Source organism: Sorghum bicolor, chromosome 2 (genome assembly GCF_000003195.3).
Source record: "Sorghum bicolor cultivar BTx623 chromosome 2, Sorghum_bicolor_NCBIv3, whole genome shotgun sequence".
NCBI classification, from domain to species: domain Eukaryota; kingdom Viridiplantae; phylum Streptophyta; class Magnoliopsida; order Poales; family Poaceae; genus Sorghum; species Sorghum bicolor.
In genome coordinates this window covers 11,408,817-11,427,665 of record NC_012871.2, presented here as the reverse complement: position 1 = coordinate 11,427,665, position 18,849 = coordinate 11,408,817, and the positions used below count along the sequence as shown (strand labels likewise).

Sequence of the window (18,849 nt, the reverse complement as noted above, 5' to 3'; positions counted from 1 at the left end):
TCTAATTATCCTTATTAAATAGAGTTGTGTGTATGTATTATGCAACAAATGCTTGCAAAGTGGCTAGCACAGTGAGACTTAAGCAAGACGTTCCAACACTACAGGAGACAGCTGCTTTGCCGAGTGCCTGCGGCACTCGGCAAAGGCACTATTGCTCTCGGCAAAGGCTTTGCCGAGTGCCGCACTCGGCAAAGGCCCCTCGGCAAATTTTGGGTCGGCAAAGGTTTCTTTGCCGAGTGTCTTTTATCGGGCACTCGGCAAAGACTTTGCCGAGTGTCTTCAAGAAGGCACTCGGCAAAGAAAAGTTACCGTTACGATGGGTTATAAACTAACGGTAGCTTTGCCGAGTGTCTCCAAGAAGGCACTCGGCAAAGATTTTTTTTAAAAAAAATCCCGAATTTCTTTGCCGAGTGCCCAGACAGGAGACACTCGGCAAAGAAATTAATTTTTTTATTTAAAAAATTCTTTGCCGAGTGCCCAGACAGGAGGCACTCGGCAAAGAAATTCGGGATTTTTTTAAAAAATTCTTTGCCGAGTGTCTCCAGGCAGGACACTCGGCAAAGAAATTATTTTTTTATTTTAAAAATTCTTTGCCGAGTGTCCAGACAGGAGGCACTCGGCAAAGAAATTCGGGATTTTTTAAAAAATTCTTTGCCGAGTGTCTCCAGGCAGGACACTCGGCAAAGAAATTAATTTTTTTATTTAAAAAATTCTTTGCCGAGTGCCCAGACAGGAGGCACTCGGCAAAGAAATTCGGGATTTTTTTAAAAAATTCTTTGCCGAGTGTCTCCAGGCAGGACACTCGGCAAAGAAATTAATTTTTTATTTAAAAAATTCTTTGCCGAGTGTTCTGCTGGGGGACACTCGGAAAAAGCTGGGAATCCTACTGGGTCAAATGGTCACTTTGCCGAATGTAATTTTCCCGGCACTCGGCAAAGTGACCAGAACCGACCTATTTATTTAATTTTTACATTTAATCGTGATAAACAAAATATATCACATATATTTCACATTCTTCAAAGATATCTCATATTTGTCACATAAATCTCACATCCATCACATAAATATCATGCACATCACATAAATGTCACATTTAAACAAATCCATAAGTACAAATCCACAAGTTCATTACAAGTCCATCTAAATAAATCCACAAGTCCATCACAAGTCCAAATAAGTAACACAAGTGCATCGTAAGAGAACTGCAACTGTGTTGTACCATGACACTGCAACTGTGGTGTACCAACCGAACAAACACATGCAAAGAGAACTACCCGGCTCCCCAAGGTCCCCACTGCGACTGTGGTGTACCATGACCTGGAACATTCGAACCGGCGGATGGAGGCTGCACAAAAGAGATATAGTATTATGGTTCGATCCTAAATCCATTTGGCTACCTATAATATTATGGTTTAATCCTAAGCAATTAGCAACAAACTTAGACACTCATACTCATACTTACAGGAGTACCGCGCGCGGAAGGTGGAGGTGGAGGTGGAGGAATAGCGAATAGCGAAGGTGGCGCAGCTAAACCCGTATGTTGCCCAAGAGATTGCATGTACTGTAGAATCTCCGCCATCTACTGATGTTGTCGATGCTGCTCCTCCACACGCTGGACCTCCATAGCCTCTATCCTCTGTCGATCGGCCTCCCGCTGGGCCTCTAAAGCCTGGACCTGGGCCTACAACATTACCATAATATTTGAATAATGAGAAGCGAAGATATGTAAATATCAAGAAACAACTAATAAAATAGAAATCACCTGAAGTGAAAGAATCCGCTGCTATGGAGTCTCTGGCCGTGGGCGTATGGGAATGCTTGTATCCGTGCTCCGTGCTCGGAGCTGGGAGAGAGAGGGAGTAGAGGTCGCATCGATGACGCCATCGCCAAGATAGTACCGCCCATGCTTCTTTCCTCCTCCAATCCTCATGACAACCTCTGCATCTAAGTCCTGGGAGCTCGGGTTGTAGTCATTTCCATGGATAGACCTTGCTGCTGATGTGTACTCACTGATGCGGTCGTAGGCGGTCGGGTTTGTATACGCCTCAGGTGGGTCGTCCGGGTTGTAGGAGACATCGGACGTCGCCTTGCCCTTGTGAGCCATAGCATATGCCATGAACGTAGTGCACTCCTGGCCCGCATGTGCCGCTGACTGCAAGGACCAACAAATTAGTAGAATTCAAGAAAAATTGAGCGTTAAAATAGAGAAATGATTTTGCGTACCCATGCTTGTCCGTATGCGGCGAGGCTGCGGCTGCCTTGATGGTGTGATACACCTGGCATAAGCAATCGCCGCTCCCGAGCAGCGTTGTGCGCTTCAGCCCACTCAGGGCCGCACCACCTGTCCACCATCATCTCCCAACACTCGGGATACGCGGCGCACCACCAGGGACACATCTGTAGATCATCAAGTATTTGACATATGAGAGAAACAAATTAATACTAACAAATTGAAAAGTTCTTTATGTACCTCTATGTACTGCTCTCGGGTCAACGTCATGCTTCTTGCTTGTGGCTTCTTCACATCCTCACCAAGTTTCGACCTGTGATAAGTGACGATGGCCTGGACGCGTGCCTCATAATGAATGTCCACAACAAGCTTCTTGCATGCTTTGGTAAGCACTGCCTCCGCCCGAACCTCAAATCCCTCCTCGCATTTGAAATAAAGCTGCATACAAGCACAATGTGGACAATTCATTATTTAATGAATGTGATGTACTACCAATGTGGTGCAATCAATTCTTACCCAAAAGTCTCGCTTGACCCGCATCGCTTTGTTGGTAGCCTCCACATCAGGAAAGGAGGCGTAGTGGTCAAAGGTATAGGCCGGCTCCTTCTTGCTGGCATGCTGAACCAGGCCAGGGAAGTGGGTCTTACACAGAAGACCTAGGATGCCATTGACATGGCGTGCAAGACCACCACCTGACACAACAGTCCAGTTCCTGCATAAGTGATTAAGAACACATATTAGATTGTACTTACTCATAAGTCCAGTTCCTCTAGTATTGATGACAATATATAAAGTTACTTACTTTTGCCCTTCAGGACGAATCACCGGGCGTCGATGAACAGGCGGCGTAGGTGGGAGGCTAGCGGGACCTCGCAAGTAGAGACCCGACGAAGTACAAGAAGCAGAACCAGTGCCCCCGCAGTCCCCCTCCTCCTCCACCTCGTCCCCACACTCCACCTCCTCCTGACGACCCTGCTCATTCTCAACCTCGTCTGTGTCCCTGTCCCCGTCCGCGTCCCCGTAGGCAGCCACCTCCTCCTCGTCATCGCATCAGCGGAGGCAGGTGACAAGATTGAAATTGTCCTAGGAGATTCTTCTTATGTCATCGCATCAGCGGAGGCAGACACCTATGAAAGGACTAGGTGTATTTCAGAAGAAATTTGGGAAAAGATTTTCTCAAGGTTGCCGATTATGAGATTCCACCGATCCAAGCAGTCGGTTCTGATGAAGGTTTTTAATGGATAGGTTCGCCGATGATGGAAAGTTAGGCCAGGGGTTCACATCGACCGATGATCTAGTAGAAGTAGATATAGGTAGTGGTGATAAGCCTAGACCCACTTTTATTAGCGCTAAGTTAGATTCTGAGTATACGCAACAGTTAATTGATTTATTAAAGGAATATAAAGATTGTTTTGCTTAGGATTATACTGAGATGCCTGGTTTGGACCAATCAATTGTTGAACATCGGTTGCCTATCAAGTCTGGATTTCAGCCACATAAGCAGCCAGCTCGCCGATGTAATCCTAATATTCTTCCTGACATCAAGGCCAAAATAACCAAACTTATTGAAGCCAAGTTTATTCGGCAGTGTCGGTATGCCGAATGAATTTCCAATGTTGTTCCGGTCTACAAGAAGAACGGGAAGCTTCGGGTCTGCATTGATTTTAGGAATCTCAATAAAGCTACGCCGATGGATGGATACCCAATGCCAGTTGCCGATCTGCTGGTCGACGCTGCGGCTGGGCATCGGATTATTAGCTTTATGGATGGCAATGCAGGATACAATCAAATATTCATGGCTGAAGAAGATATTCCAAAAACCACGTTCAGATGCCCTGGTCATGTTGGATTGTTTGAATGGATAGTTATGACCTTTGGCTTAAAGAATGCTGGTGCTACTTATCAAAGGGCCATGAATTTTATATTTCATGAGTTCATCGGCAAGCTGGTGGAGATTTATATTGATGATGTGGTGGTTAAGTCTGGAGATTTCACAAAGTATCTTGCCGATTTGCAAAAGGTGTTGGAATGCACAAGGAAGCATGGTTTGAAAATGAATCCCAATAAGTGTGCATTTGGTGTATCGGCAGGACAATTTCTTGGTTTCATGGTGCACCAACGAGGGATCGAAATCAGTCGAAGATCTATTGATGCCATCAATAAGATAGTGGCCCCTACCAACAAGACTGAGCTCCAGTCCTTAATTGGCAAGGTAAATTTTATCAGAAGGTTTATATCTAATTTATCTGGTAAAATTCGTGCCTTCAGCCCTCTTCTTAAGCTAAAGGCCGATCAAGAGTTTGTTTGGGGGAAGGAACAACAGTTGGCTCTGGATGAAATCAAGAATTATTTAGTGAATCCTCCAGTTCTAATTCCACCTCAGCAAGGGAAGCCCTTCAGATTGTATCTGTCTACCGATGGGATGGTCATCGGTTCGGCTTTAATTCAAGAGTTTGAAGGGAAGGAGCGTGTAATTTATTATTTAAGCAGGAGGTTGATTGATGGTTAAACCAGGTATTCGGCCATTAAAAAATTATGCTTGTGCTTATATTTCTCTTGTGTCAAGTTAAGACACTACTTGCTATCGGCCGAGTGCACTGTTATTTCCAAGGATGATGTAGTCCGGTACATGCTGTCCATGCCGATTATGAGTGGCAGGATCGGTAAGTGGATTCTGGCACTGTCGGAGTTCGATCTACGTTATGAATCGACTAAAGTAGTTAAAGGGCAGATTATGGCCGATTTGGTAACTCAACATTGCGGCGCGGTGGAAGCCTTGGAAATTGTACCTTGGACGCTGTTCTTTGATGGATCCACATGTGACCGAGGGGCAGGAATCGGTATAGTATTAATTTCCCTTCGGGGAAGGAAGTATGAGCTTTTCTTACCAATTGTTGCCACGTCGACAAATAATCAGGCTGAGTATCAAGCTTTGATAAAGGGATTGGAATTATTAAGGGAAGTTCGTGCTGATGCTGTTGAGGTCTTCGGAGATTCTATGCTGGTTATAAACCAATTGGCTGGAAGTTATGAATGCCGAAGTGAAGTTCTCATAACTTATTACGAGCGGAGTATGCAATTGTTGAAGGAATTCAAGGATTTCCAATTAGAGTATATTCCTCGATTGTATAAGGAAGAGGCCAATCGGTTGGCTCAGCATGCCTCAGGATATCAGCCTATGATTGATGCAATATCGGCAATTGGTGCCGATGATTGGAGAAAAGAAATCGTTGATTATTTGAAGGATCCATCTAAGAAAGTTGAAAGGCGAGTTCAGTTTCAAGCTACCAAGTATGTGCTCCTCGAAGATGAATTGTACTACCGAACTATTGATGAGATTCTTCTCCGATGCTTGGGTGATGATGAAGCTAGAAGTTTGATGGGAGAAATCCATGAAGGGGTGTGTGGAGCACATCAGTCGGCTTTCAAGATGAAGTGGATGATTAGGAGGAATGGATATTACTGGCCGACCATACTTGAAGATTGCTTTAAATATTTCAAAGGATGTCAAGGATGTCAGAAATTTGGCAATATTCAAAGAGCACCCGCATCGGTCATGAATCCTATTATCAAACCTTGGCCGTTCCGGGGATGGGCTATTGATTTGATCGGCCAGATTTATCCACCATCTAGCAAGGGGCATAAGTTTATTCTAGTTGCCACTGATTATTTCACTAAATGGGTTGAAGCTATTCCTTTGAAGAAAGTCACATCGGCCAATATGATTGATTTTGTGAAAGAGCACATCATTTACCGATTTGGGATTCCTCAAACAATTACTACCGATCAAGGCACTATGTTCACATCAGGGGAGTTTGATGAATTCGCAATCGGTATGGGGATTAAAGTGTTAAACTCTTCTCCTTACTATGCTCAAGCTAATGGGCAGGCCGAGGCGTCTAACAAAGGAATTATTAAGCTTATTAAACGGAAGATTGAAGAAAATCCTAGAAAGTGGCATATGTTGTTAAATGAAGCTTTATGGTCATATCGGATGGCTTGTCATGGATTGACCAAGGTTTCGCCCTATCAGTTGGTGTATGGGCATGATGCAGTATTGCCTTGGGAAATTAAGGCTGGGTCTAGGCGATTATCTTTTCAAGATCAGTTGGTTGCCGATGATTATGCTACTTTGATGACAGACGAGTTGGATGATCTAGCACGGCATCGGTTAAAGGCTTTGGTGAGTATAGAAGAGAATAAGAAAAGAGTTGCCAGATGGTATGATAAGAAGGTAAAGGCTAAGGAATTTGCCGATGGGGACTTAGTATGGAAATTAATCTTACCGATCGGGACTAAAAGTTCAAAGTTTGGGAAGTGGTCTCCCAACTGGGAGGGTCCCTATCGGATAAGTCAATCGGCTCCTGGTAATGCCTATATTCTAGAAACTCTCGAAGGAGTTGAGTTTCCCAGAGCATTAAATGGCAAATATTTAAAGAAGTACTACCCCAGCATATGGGTCGATGCATAAAAGTTTAAATGCCGATAACACTCCTATCGGCTGGATTGAAATATGTTTGAGGCCGGACTTAGTGTCTAAAAAGATGCCGATAGCAATCCTATCGGCTAGACTAAACATCAAGAAAGCTGGAAAGCAGGAAGAGGCGGGTGTGCTGCCGATGAAGAGCTCATATGTTTAGCAGCGCTTGGATGGCCGATATAGCATGTAGGCGGATTTGGTTGGCTGCTTCTATCTCTTTGATGTCTTCATCGGCAGAGCCTTCTATCGGCTTCAACTTCTTCTGCAACTGCAGTGCTTTGCGACCATGGGCATTTCGCTCTTGCTCGAGGAGCTTGATGGTCTTTGGCAGTTGACTCTCTTCCTGTTGTGCTTGGGATAGAGCATCCTCCACTTGCTTGAGTTCTGCCAACAGGGCTTCTCTTTTTGCCGATAAATCGGAGATCTTCTGCTTCAGTGCGTCTCCTGAAGACTTCAAGGTGCCGATGTTCTTGTGCTTCTCATCGGTCAGGAGCTTCTCTTTGATCATCTCCTCAGAAAGCCGGGTCTGAGCAGCTCTATCGGCAAGGCGTCGGGCGGCCCTCTGGTACTGCAGCTGACGACTCTCCAGATGTGTGGCCTGGAAGAGGATTTCTTCAGCATCGGCAGGAATCTGGCCTCTGAGGGTCTTGAACAGAACCTTGGCTGGGTCAGAGTCATTGACCAGTTGAGCCGTGTCTTGATGGAGGAGAGCCGACAGTTCTTCCAGCATGGCCCTGATCTCTGCCGATGCGATCCCAACTGCCCGGGAGGAACTTGCTTCCTCACCTTCGTCTTCGGAGATGTCAATGGCAAAGGAGAATAGGCTGTCGGGAGAATCCTGTTCCTGAAAAGGAAAACAAAGTGAGTCATTCTATGGTCAGAACATCGGCAAATAATACTGATGGAGATTGGATGGCTTACTTGCTTCAAGGCAATCTCTCGCCTTTGACTGGAAGATGCCGATGGAGCCACAGATTGATCGGCCAGAGTTGCCGATGGAACTACGTCAGCTGAAAATTAACAGAAGGGGTTATAAGGCCAAAAAAGAATAAGTTCATCGGCAGTAATGTTATAAAAATGTGTTACCTTGAGGAGGGACGGTGCTGGTCTGGATTGAAGAAACTACCGATGATATGATTGAACCTGCCGGATCGGTAGTTTGTTCGCCTACATCGGCTGATGTGTCTTCTGGCTGGGGTGCTTCTAGTTGAGGTTCTTCTTGCTGGGGCTCTTCCGCTTGTGGTGCCTCTTGCGGTTGAGGGGGAGATGGTACTTGCTGAGTCTCTGTTTCTGGGGGAGAAGGAGAGGATTCCACCGGAATAGGAGATAACGGAGGAGGAGGAGGAGTTGCCACTATCTGGCGCTTTGTTTGTGCCCTGGTACTCTTGACACCTTTTCTCTTCTGCTGGCTGGACTGGGGGGCATCGGCACCTTTGCTTTTGGTTCTTGCCGATGTGCTGGTTTGCTATTACAGAAAGAAGAATTTGTGAATACCAATGCAGCCGATGTAAAAGTAAGATCGGTATGGATGAAGAGGTTTGACCGGTACCTTGAAGGCCTGTGCTAGGGTGGAAGCAGCTACCGATGGTGATGTCTGAGTTCTCCTAGTGGTAACTTTCTTGAGGCGTATACCTCGATGCACGATGGCGGCCAGGGTGGGAGCATTGTGGCCTATTGAAGAAATTGGACCTGATGTAAACAAGTCAATCGGCTTGCCACTCCTGCTGACCGATGGAGGGATGCTGTCAACCTGCAAGATGGTGCAGAAGTGAATCACCGATGGAAATAAAATTGAGAAAATTGAAACATCGGTTTAAAGATACTTACAATGTTATTGGGAACTTCGTACTCAGGATCGATCATGTCGCGATACGTAAGAGCCGATTTGCAGAATAGATGCTCCTTCCATTCTACCCACCATTGCTTGTATGCCTGAGTGATGAAGGCGGCTGGAACCCACTCTGACAGGTCTACATCTGTATCGGAACTTGATGGCAGTTGGGCCACTCAAATCCATTCAAGAAGGCTAGTGATGGCTTCCCTGGGTTTTATTAAATCGGCGTAACAGAGTGCAATCGGCAGCTGGCCGAAAGCTAGTTGACGAGCTAATGCCGATGGGTTATAAAACTCATAGGTCTGGATGGAGGTTTTCCCACTACCAAAGAAATTCACTGGTATAGCTCTGGGGGTGATCAGTGCCATTTTCACTTCATGATCTGTGTCAAGGGCATCATTGAACGGGTTGAAGACCAGAGGAAACATATTGTCTGGATCGTCATAAGCTAACCATGCTCGCTCCTCTCTGGTCAAGCCTTCATACAAAGTTTGGAAGAATCGGCTGACCTGGTCTGCATTACCCCCTGAGCCAGGGAGGACTATGACAGCTTCACCGAAATTCAGGGGAGGGCGTGTGGCCGATTCTTCTTCATCCAGTTCATGGTTCTCGGCTATGTCCCTTAGAAAACGCTGCGCGAAAAGGTCAAACTCAAGGCGCTTGTGCAGATGGAGATTGAGCCACATGTTGATGAACCACCAGGGACCTCCTAAGTTGCCGATAGACTGGCCGAGTAAGAGTTTCCTAGTCACTTGGTGAAGGAGGTGGTAGGCTGCACCAAGCAGGTATCGGCCGAGGGGAAATCGGCCACCATTAGCCAGATTTTCTGCTGCTGCTAAGTAGACGGAGGTTGGTCCTGCCGATCGGCCGCAAAACACAAACTTATCTAACCACATATTCAGGAAGCAGGTCTGCTCTTTTATGTTGACAGGGCCTGTTCGGCTGTATTTTTGGATGTACCCTGACCAACCGCCGATAGCACGAGTTTCTACCTTGGCCTTGGGTTTGGTATCGAAGAAATGGGTGCTATCGGCAGAAGATACATCTAGGCCAGTGAGCATAGCTACATCGGCAAGAGTAGGGGAGGCAGGGCCGTGGCCAAAGACAAAGGCATTGAGCGTGTCTGACCAGAAATATGATGCAGCTATCAGCAGTGATTCATTCCTATGCATATCGGCAATGGACAACCTAATGCATTGGTCTAGCTTTCTCTCGCCCCACTGGACTTCATTTGAATTGCTGACCCTCAAAAACCAATCCGTCCATCATACAGTAGGGCTGGGCCAAGAACGGAAAGTATCCTTCCACAGATCCAAAGAAAAGTTCTCGGCCCTAAAAGGAATCCTGTTGGTTTCTGCGTTAATGAGATCGGTTGGATCTGGATCCCCTAACGGGCCAAGGCATTGGAGGTGTGGTTGATCGGTGGGGATGACAATTTTATTGGACAAATCCTAATGGTTTTGAAGGTAAAAAAACACAAAGAAAGAAAAAGAAAATGTTTAGTAAGATGGATTGTGGATGAACAGGGGTGCGAGAAAAAGTATAGGAGATGGGGTGAATAACCGACCTCAGGAACGATGAAGTTGACGGCCATCTTGCCACGGGGAGGATGATCGAGGGCTTCAGAGTTGGTGAAGAAGGGACTTCGTCGGAGAGCTTGGAGACCTTGAATAGCGCCGCCGCCGGGAAAGTAAAGTTGGGGTTGTGGAATGATGTGATGGAGAAGGAGTACCCGAGAAGGAACTATTTATAGGACAAAACGGGCAAGGGCAAAATTGACTTATCTCTTCGCCGTATCCATGAAATCCGAGGGTACTCAGGTAGATTTGGTAACTGTTCGCACGATAATCAAGAGATTGTGCAGGTGATTGGACAGGAAGCGGTCATTATCCAGAGATATTTTACTGTGCGGGATCTCCTGGTCGGTCCATCGGCAGCGCCTTCTAACGGTCATATTGCCGATGGGCGAATGAAGTGGAGATAGCCGTTTGGAAAGATAAGATATGGGCGTCCTGGTCAGTCCATCGGCAAGTCCCTGTAACGGTAGTATTGCCGATACGCGACTAAAATGAAAATGTCCGTTTGGGAAGCTGAGGGTTTCGAGGAATCTGTGGAAGAATCAAATCAGAATTGCTCAGATTAAGGCTGTCGGTTACCAGATTGGGAGCATTAATTGCGGAAGGGCATCATTACTGCAGAGAATTTCGGAGCATTAATGATTTCATACTCTGAAATTGGGGGGCATGTGTTGACACCGTTTTTGGGCACGTGTCCATGATTGGTAAAGTGTAGGTTGGCAAGATAAGACGGCAGTGTTTTGTCTACAGGATGAGTTGCCGATGAGGATGAGTTGCTGATGAGGATGGTTGCCGATGGAGGGGTTGTTAAACGTGACTAAGTCCATAGGTGTTGATGTGTCTGTGCCGATGGCTACGACAAGGGAGTCTACCGATGCTATGGAAGGAGAGTCTGGAAAGTTGCCGATCGGTCTGTGGAGGTGTTCCAGTTTGTCACGGGGAGATAGTTTTATGTTTTCCTTAGTTATTTAAATTGTTTTGTATACGGATTCTGTATAATTTGGAATTCGAGTTCTAGTCATGTCTGGTTGTAGCTCTTTGAGCAGGGTATAAATATGGACCCTAGGGCTTTGTAATCGATGAATCTATCAATCAATCAAACACAAGTTTTACTCATATTCCAGCATCTACTTTTTCGACGACTTCGTCATACTTTTTCCTTTTTATTACGAGTTCTTAGGAATTCGTCGACTTAAGCTCGGCGTATTCTCAAGTTCCGCGTGAATACCTCTTGGCCGTGGCATCCGGGAGCATCGCTGTTGTCAGGACCAAAGTATTCGAGTTATCACCTTTGCCGGTAGTAAGGTCAAATCGGCTGGCACGCCTTAACGTTTAAACCGGGTATTAGCCCTTTGTGTTTGCAGATCAGCTTTTGCACCAACACCTCCACCCCGCCATCCCCTAATCATAGGACCATAGAGATCTTTCACATCGCGACGCCCCACTGCTAGCCTCGCCTAATCAATGTTTCCTACTACCGTGTCGCGGCCACCGCCCAACCCGCCCCCCACCACCACCCCCAAACCCTCTTCTATAGTCACCGATGAGTGGATCCCCCAACTAGGGAATCCTAACCCTCAACCAGGGCTCTTCTCCTTCTTTCATTGGTGGCGCATAGATGAGTCATGTCAGTCAGCAAACACAGAAGCAATTGTGTGTTTGAGTTTGCATTTTAGGATTCCTTCTTCCTCCTTTTTCCGACGGAGTCAATATGCACCTAATAAGGAGGGTTAGTGTTGTTAGCGACTGCATAGCTTATATGTCATCAAATCATGGAATACAAAATTGTAAGTCCAAGTTTATTTACATGTGTTGAATGCCTCAAGAAAAAGAATGGAGTTGAACAAAAAGTTAAACTATGTAACCTATATGATATAGAGAGGTTAAGAGATCGAGAAGAGGAATAAAGGCATATATCGCCAATAACAGAGACCACAAGGAGGGTGGATGACGCTAGCCATTTGGTAGCTGCCTAGAACAACATGTATAGATGTGAGCAAGGTATTAAATAGCATATAGCGAGTTGTTAGTGAATTGGTATCAAGGTAGAGGATTGTGAATAGTGGTGTTATTGCACACTAAGTTCCAATAGCGGTATCTGGTAATTACACAGGGTAAGCCCTATATCCTATCGGTTTTACACTGACAACGAAATAACTTTCCCTGGTGGTAGTCTATGATTTTTTGTCGGTTGTAACCTATAGAGAAAGTCATTTATCCCTGATGGTTACCAATTATCTTGTCGGTACGTCACCATCAAGCAAACATTATTTAATTTCCATGTCGAGCTAGCCCTGACAGTTATTTCGTGACAATATTTTCAATTTCCCTGACAATAAGTGCAACGTCAGGGAATTTCATCTTTCCAGTAATGTGTCTCACATACATAAATTAAGGAAAAAAACGCATATGGTGCAGCAGCGGCCAGCTATGGCGGTCTGAAGCGACGGAGAGTTATAGTGCTATAGTGGTGACTTCAGCGGTAGCGGTGCCCCCAACAATAGGTATTGTCCTCTCCCATGGCCTAGAATTCATAGCTTTTCATGGTCATCCTTGGTACTTCAATGTCTTGCAACGTAAAGCAGGAAAGATTTCATTCAGACATGGCTAATTAGAGGTTTTTGTTGTATTGAGTAGATGGATAGAACTTGGATTCATGCTAGTCAGTTCAGCTACACCTACATGGAGGGCGTTGCATAGTTCATGTCCTTTGTTTGATAGTGGGTTGAGTAGGCCAAATGGACTTGGCTCGATTAACTAAGGCAGGCCTCATAAGTCATGCTTCAATCATGAGCGGCCTAGTTTTTTAGTTAAATGGTTACCATGATGGTTTAGCTTATGATTTGATCATGTTGCAATCTTAGTTACTAACACTTTGGGGCTTAAGCATATATGACTTAGCTACTCGGGTTCTAATAGAATAAAAATCGATCAAATAAAAGTGCTTACCACAAGTCAGTTGTGTCTAGCCTTTTAAGCTTTGCATAAACTTGTGTTAAACCTGTTGAGATGGTGAGCTCACACTTGCTTCAATTCAAGAAAATGCCAGACATGTAATAGTGCAATCAATCCTCCTTGTGGAAAATGGAGCTCCAAGGATAATATCAACAATCATTTCTATTGTGTTGTGCAATAAATGGAAGTCTTAATATAAATAGGTATATGTTATTTAATGAACAATATTTCTGATAATTTCAAATTTTGTCATTATATATATCTTATGGACATCCGAAGCACGCATATAGTTAGTGCTAGGTCTTCTTCAGTAAATTGGGTGTGACACTTAGGGAGACAAAGCATGAGCCTTATGTGTTTGTGGTTAGGGATAGTAAAGGTAAGAGTATCTCTGTTCTGAAGCAAGCTTGCAAGGCATACAGTGAGTACCGAGTGGGACTGTCACAAGCATCATCACATGACTAACTGAAGCTTTTGTCTCACCAACATGCAAAGTTCCAAAGGAATGCCTATGGTAGCCCAATTTTACATAATCCCAAGTGCACTTGTTAGCCTTTTGACACTAAATGCTCAAGAGACCAAGTCAAATCAGGTAGTTTGTCGAGTATATACCCAAAGAGAGAACTCGAAACAATCTACTTTTATACATAATCCATAAAATGAGAACATAAAAACTTAAAAATATCAAAACCATTTATTCGTTACATGACTACAGAATCAGAATTATTACAACAAGTTTATAATGTAACATTAAAAAAGTGAAACAGTTACTTAACTAATAGGATTAAAAATGCAAGGTAGCTAGATAGATACAAGTGATTGGAGTTAGAGTGAAATAAAACATTTATTCACAAAACATTTTAAACATTAAGAATGAACTGAAGCATATATAGTTTATTAAACAAAAAATGATAGTGTAAATTTTGTCTATATTGAAGTGGAAAGGAATTCCTCACTGAGCCCACTAGGAGAGGTATCCACACACTGTTTAGCTCCTAGATCCACCTTCCACCTACAACAGGGGGATAAAACCCTAAGTATTGGAGTGTATTCAACAAGACTTACCCGACTAGGGTGGGAGGAGTCTCCTAACTCTCAAAGAATGTGAAAGGCTTTTTGTTTGCTATCTATTGTTTCTTTTGAAAGCTTACTAATAATATAATTTATACTTACAAGTGAAGTTTTAGCAGTAATATTAATTTCATTAATTAACCAGTCTAGGTAAGCACCTATACAAATTTCAAGCATGAGGTAAGTCAAGTATCAACATCCTCATGTAATCCTCCAATTTATTCCTTTATGTTCTAGTTGTTTATTGTGATAGTAGTAAGATAGAAAGTGGTATCCATATAGAGTGGCAATTGCAATTTATGTACATCCAGCTGGGAGTACCAAACACATGCCCATACAAATCTAGCTAAAGACCCACATAAGGCTGTCGTTTCCAATCTTATCCATAAGAACTAATTCGACCCAGCTGCCCTAGAGAAACCAACCCTATGGCCCATGTCCTTGACAAGATCTACCATGAGTTGTAGTTGTGATTCTTCACCACCTAGCTACATCCCAATGGGCCAACATAGTGTTTAACAACTCAAGGATAAGAAAGACACACTGCTTCCCACCCCCATACAAATGGTATGCATCCAAAACAATTCAAATTTACTAAAGCACTACCTTGAGTGCAGTCCTTAATTGACACATGAGGGACTAATGCAACGAGGGTCTCAACCCTGTTGCCCTACCATCACAATCTTGCCTGGTCTAGTCCATTTTTTATCATCAACCTCCCATGATAGCATCAACAAGATAAGTATCATCCTATGGTGAGTGACAACAGGTCACTCATGTTTACCGAGAGCCCTAATTAAGCATAGTAACTATACATGTGTTGTTTATTAGTAGGACCTATAGGGTAGTTATATATATGTAGGTTGGTATCATACTTCTCCTATAACCTAATGTAGTAGCACAATAACGATCTCGAAAAATAGAGGTTATGCACTGGGGCTTGCCTTGAGGAATCTTGGGGTGTTAGTCACAAATTCAGCGGGGGCTTCAAAAATCTCCTACACGTACATACTCATTGATGACTTATCGGTTGGCATGTTCTCAACAACTTTTATTTCTATATGCATGCATGACAGTGCAATAAGCAAGTATTCAAGCCACACAACAAGGCATACAAGCATATCACTTAATAAACAACAAAGCCAACAAGATAAAAGCTAGACCGTACATGGTGCAACTACTTTCTTAACAACACATTGGACACTCGTTTATGGAGTAGAAAAAGAATTCTAAACTCTTCACATAAACAATGGGGGTGGTGGTGGTTTCAGAAAACATAACCATTACTCATCATATATTTAAACGCTATCACATGCAACAAGGTAACATTATAACTCTTTGTTCTTATGTTTTCTAGAAATTGGAATTTTGCAGAAAATAGATTACACAAAAACAAGGATACTGTACAAAGAACACAATTTTCTATAAACTATATTACCAAGATTTATTGACAACTAGAACTTCATATATATATAAATATAGCATGCTTTTAATAGATTTACAGCTACAATAATTATTTTCTAAACGCAACATGATTAAACACATTCACTTCATGGATCTACTCAGGACAATTCTAAAAAATATTGTTACATAATGTTTGTTCCACAGATTGATTTTAGATAGAATTTACAAGATTGTGTATATTTAAGAAAAAGGAAAAACCGGAAGAAAACCCAAGGAAAAAAAGGGCAAGCGGCCCAAGCAGCTTAGCAGCCCAGCCAAATCTTTCCCTAAAAAAGAACTTTCTCTCTAGCTCTTTCACAAATAGAACTCTGTCTTTCCTTATATTCTTTCAGTCGACGCCCTCTTCCTATTTCGGTACCTATGCAGTGGCATGGCCACATGCGACGACGGCCATGGGCAGGGGCGGCATGGCATGGCTACGGGGTGTTCTGGCCAGGCCGCCAGGGAATGTGAGGAACAGAAGCTTACCACGAGCAAGTTAACGGGATCAGTCGGGGTCGGCGAAGGCTCAGAGATGGCGCGCGCAGGGAAGCGACGCCACTGGCCAGTGGCCACGGCGGCGTCGTGGGACAGCGACGTGGCGCCGCGTGGCGTCGACCGTCAGCTCGGTTTTGGACGCATTCCTTTTGGGCACATTGCTTTGGAACGGCTTTCTAACATTACTAAGATGATGTTGTTACGGGTTTTTAAATCCACATATTTTATGTTTTTTCATTGTTATTTTATTTTTTCTGTCTATATTCTTTTTTTTCATGTCTTTTCAGTTTTCGTTTTTCGATTTTATTTTATTTTTCTGTCTTTTTTATTCTTTTTTGTTTTAATTTTACTTTTTATTTTCTTTTTTTTTGTTTTATTTTTATTGTTCTTCCTTGCTTCTATTTGTTTTTTTTTCTTTTTAGGTTTTCTATGTTTCTTCATTCTTATTTTATATTTTATTTCCTTTTAATCTTATTTTTATCTTTATTTAAATTATTCATTTATTTTATTCGCTCTATGTACTTTTTATCATTTGTTAATTATGTTTGTTTTTATATTTTTCTTCTTATTAATTTTATTTTTTATTTTTATTTTCTATATATATATGTGATGTTTATGTAGTATATATTTAGTGTTCTATGTTGTGTTATGTCATATTTATGTAGTATATACATGTGATGTTCTATGATGTTTCTTATGGTGTTCACTTAGTATACATGTAATCTATAATAGATGCGATGTTCTATAATATATTTAATGATGTTCTATGATGTATTTAGTGATGTTAGTGTTCTATAAATATATTTGTGATATTTAAAAAGTAACCTTTTGATATTATTTGAATTTTTTCTCCATTTTGTGTTTTTACTTTTTTTCTTATACATTTTACTCTAGATTTTATTATTATTTTTATCTATGTCATGTATTTATGTATTCTTATGTATATTGTAATATCAGTTTCATAAACCTAAAACCAAAATACTATTCTTCTAAATCGATAACATTTTTTACAAAGACAGAACATTGTTTGTTGAACCTAGAATATTGTCTCTACTTAATAAAAGAAAATATTTTATCTTTATAAGATAAATATTCATTAATCAAATTTTATCTAAATATATCCATGTGTGATCTTGTTTTGAAGGATTTGTTATAAGAAATTTAATGGTGCAATCGGAATTTAATTTATATCTCTGGTTTAGGAGTTATGATTTTTTTAACTTGCTAAAACAATTTTGCATGCATAAGTGAGTGGGGCCTAAGTTGATGGGATAGCGTGTCATCACATAGTAAAAAAAGACCACCAAAGGGATGTGAGTTCCATAATTTTTAGTTGTACAGATAAAATTTTATCCAAATATATATATCCATGTGTGATCTTGTTTTGAAGAATTTGTTATAAAAAATTTAATGGTGCAATCGGAATTTAATTTATATCTTCGGTTTAAGAGTTATGATTTTTTTTAATTTGCTAAAACAATTTTGTATGTATGGGCGTGAGTGGGGCCTGGGTTGATGTGATAGCTTATCATGGCACAGTAAAATGGACCGGAGTTGTGGCTTTACCATGGGTGTGGTAGATGTGTCCTCTCCATAATTTTTAGTTGTAGATTTAATTTATATCTCTAGTTTAGGAGTTATGACTTTTTTTAATTTGTTAAAACAATTTTGCATGCATAGGTGAGTGGGGCCTAAGTTGATGGGATAGAGTGTCATCGCATAGTAAAAAAAGACCACCAAAGGGATGTGAGTTCCATAATTTTTAGTTGTAGAGATAAATATTCATTAATAAAATTTGATCTAAATATATATCCATGTGTGATCTTGTTTTGAAGGATTTGTTATAAGAAATTTAATGGTGCAATCGGAATTTAATTTATATCTTCCGTTTAAGAGTTATGTTTTTTTTTAATTTGCTAAAACAATTTTGTATGCATGGGCGTAAGTGGGATTTGGGTTGATGTGATAGCCTATCATGGCATAGTAAAATAGACGGGAGTTGTGGCTTCGCTATGGGTGTGGTAGATGGGTCATCTCCATAATTTTTAGTTGTAGATTTAATTTATATCTCTAGTTTAGGAGTTATGACTTTTTTTAATTTGCTAAAACAATATTGCATGCATAGGTGAGTGGGGCCTAAGTTGATGGGATAGCGTGTCATCGCATAGTAAAAAAAGACCACAAAAGGGATGTGAGTTCCATAATTTTTAGTTGTAGAGATAAATATTCATTAGTAAAATTTTATCTAAATATCTATCCATGTGTGATCTTGTTTTGAAGGATTTGTTATAAGAAATTTAATGGTGCAATCAGAATTTAATTTATATCTTCAGTTTAAGAGTTATGATTTTTTTTAATTTGCTAAAACAATTTTGTATGCATGGGCGTGAGTGGGGTCTGAGTTGATGTGATAGCCTATCATGACACAGTAAAATGGACGGGAGTTGTGGCTTCACCGTGGATGTGGTAGATGGATCCTCTCCATAATTTTTAGTTGTAGAGATATACAAAAGTTGTTCACCACGGTATGATCTATGATTTTCGTTTGAGGATAAAGATCAAGCAGCAAACGGTTTGTGAGATAAACTGCTCCATTAAGGATGCAGCCGGGCTGCTCTGCACAGTGCATGCGGGCCGCCGCATCATCTGCCCTGGCTTTGTAACCACACCTGCAGAGCCTGCTAATGCCTACACTAGTTTCTACAATGTTCTGTTGGGCTTTGCGGCAAAACAAGCAGCAGGTTGCAGACATCTGCAGGTG

At 42.1% G+C, this 18,849-nt stretch overlaps 1 long non-coding RNA gene across 1 annotated transcript; it reads right to left on the bottom strand.

The window, feature by feature from the left end:
- On the bottom strand, positions 1,057-1,764 carry LOC110433047. Its single transcript, XR_002450423.1, has 2 exons — positions 1,463-1,764; positions 1,057-1,345 (listed from the first exon to the last, which is right to left on the bottom strand). It is a non-coding gene; the product is annotated as an uncharacterized LOC110433047 (long non-coding RNA).